Here is a 2515-nt window from a genome sequence, read left to right as displayed (position 1 = left end):
AACATAAAAATAGCCAGGGTTATTTGCAAATCATCTTTATGTACATGAATGAAAAAATATGAATTGAAGGAAAAGAACACTGTATCTACTGTGAAGCATGGAGAAGACATAGTCATGTTTTTGGGCTGCTTTTCTGTATCTGGCACATTGTGTTTTTATTTTGTGCAGTGTAGAATGCTGTGAAATTGCATGCAAGATTTCCGTAAGTGTAGTAAAAACCAGACAGGTTCCACCGAGATTTGAACTCAGATTGCTGGATTCAAAGTCCAGAGTGCTAACCATTACACCATGGAACCTTACAGATGTAAAGCTGACACACTACTGACACACTGCTGTCACTGCTTCAAATAAGGACAGCACAAAAGTTACAGGAGCAGTAAGGCAACATGATGAAACTTGCCTGACATCATTCCAACAATAAAATGTCACAGAACATTTGGAGTAAATTACCATATGTCAGGGAAACTCTACTTAATAATCTGAATCAAAGTGATCCATTGCAGGTCAACCTAACTTGGCAAAACAAATATACTCAACAAAACCAATGTATCTATAGTGTTAATGGATTATGTTTAATATTTTCTAATGGAGTCAGCAGCCCCTTCCATTAAAAATTACCCTGAATTTAACAATTAATTGTGAACATTGGGTTTCCTACTCACACCCCAAGAAAATCTGATCAAAGTACACAGGGTATGTATACCATGTGCCCTCTCTATCACTGCTTCTACCCTTCCTGTACTTGCCCACCATTTTTACCTCTCAATATCATAGATGAAAAAATCTGTATGAATACATCTGCTGAAGCTGCTGCTTTTACAAAACAGACCACATAACACAGTGTTTGCAAACAATGTTTAGATAAGAAACTGGAGGATACAAAGTAAAACGGTTACTTTTGTATCTACTCTGTTTTATTCCTCTCAAATCAAACAGATGAGCTTCCAGCTCCATATGACAATAAAGCAACCTGAGAAGTACAAAGCTTACTTTTATTCTGAAAAGTAATTTGTTCCCACCTTACCTCCTAATAACATTTAATTTACCGTAGTTAACCTTAATGCTTGTCTCTAAAATATAATTTTCTTACAAATTATTTTTGTTCCTTTTTTTCTAAATATTATTTTATTATATATTAAAATATTATTATTTTGTATTTCATTTTGTTTGTTTTTATTTAGTCCTGAATAAAAACATGTACAAAGTAAGCCCTTATTGTAATTTGTAAAGATCTGTAAACATTAATATATAGGATAAAATATGTAATAATATTTTTTATCTACAGTAATACTACTAAAACAAAAAAATACCTATAATAGAACAAAAAAGCTTTTATATTTTCTATTTTTTTTTTTTCTTTTTTTGTCAATGGAATAATATATGTATTACTTTATTAACCTATATTATAAATTATATTATAAGTTATTGCTGAATAAACAGGCCCACAGCAAAAATGCAAAACGTCTATTGATCATGTGTAGAGATGAAGCTATTAAACAATGCACTTTAACAGATGTATCTTTGATGTTAACTAACTATGCTTAGTTTCAGCAACTCCTCATATTTAAACAATACCTTTCTTTAATGTTAAATCAAAGTTCTCCTTTAAATGCATTGTTTTCTTTTTTGTACTTGTAGAGTTATGTTTTACTCCATGAGCCTAAGGTAGTAGGCCTAGAAAGCAGCTAATATTACATATAGTTTATTAAGGAAACAACACGTTAAGAATTTTTAACATTTTTTATCCTGTTCACTTCAATAATAATATTCCACTTTGTATGCTAATAGAGTGTATAGTAAACATAATTATTGCCCAGGTTCCACCGAGATTTGAACTCAGATTGCTGGATTCAAAGTCCAGAGGGCTAACCATTACACCATGGAACCCTGCTGTAAGGTGAGTGTGTCACTGTTTAAAAAACAAACACATAATTAGTGTTAGGAATATCGTGAGTCATTTCAGTTCAGGTTAGTTATACTTGGGAGATAAAACGTCTTGTCTGCTTTATTATCTTTATAAACTTATATAAATTTGAGTTTAGCACTCCTTCAGTAGGCAGGTTCCAAAATTGGAAGATTCATACTGAGCATTTATTGGTAAAAATGTATATTCAGAGGTTACCTTCAGTAAAAACCCATATGACAGCAATCAGCAGGCTGAGAGAAATGACAACCAAACTACAAAATCTTGGCACTGCATCATAGTAAATCTTATATTATCAGCGGTGCTTTCAGGTCCTCTATTCTCTTTTCTCACCCCTGCTTCTTGATCCCTGTTGCTCTTTAATGTTTATAGTTGAAGTATGCAAATTGTGACTTTTCCTGTGGGAGTTTGTCAATGTCTTGCATGCTTCTCTTTTGGTCAGATTGCCCAAGGAAATAATTGTGCCATAGAGATGACCAAAATACAACAGCAAGTGTGTCTTCAGGCAATTAAAACTGTGGTAGTATAGCCATATGTGTTGCAACAGATATTTGTGCTATACATGTACTATTTTACTGCATGTGAAACTAT

At 32.7% G+C, this 2515-nt stretch overlaps 2 non-coding genes across 2 annotated transcripts; both read right to left on the bottom strand.

Annotated features, from left to right (window-relative positions):
• Positions 1–224: 224 nt before the first annotated feature.
• Positions 225–296, bottom strand: TRNAQ-UUG (transfer RNA glutamine (anticodon UUG)). Its single transcript has one exon. It is a non-coding gene; the product is annotated as a tRNA-Gln (tRNA).
• Positions 297–1815: 1519 nt separating this feature from the next.
• On the bottom strand, positions 1816–1887 carry TRNAQ-UUG (transfer RNA glutamine (anticodon UUG)). Its single transcript has one exon. It is a non-coding gene; the product is annotated as a tRNA-Gln (tRNA).
• Positions 1888–2515: the final 628 nt, after the last annotated feature.

This window comes from Pyxicephalus adspersus, chromosome 6, assembly GCF_032062135.1.
Source record: "Pyxicephalus adspersus chromosome 6, UCB_Pads_2.0, whole genome shotgun sequence".
Taxonomy (NCBI): domain Eukaryota; kingdom Metazoa; phylum Chordata; class Amphibia; order Anura; family Pyxicephalidae; genus Pyxicephalus; species Pyxicephalus adspersus.
The sequence above is the reverse complement of the archived record's forward strand: the minus strand, read 5'-3'. Positions and strand labels throughout refer to the sequence as shown.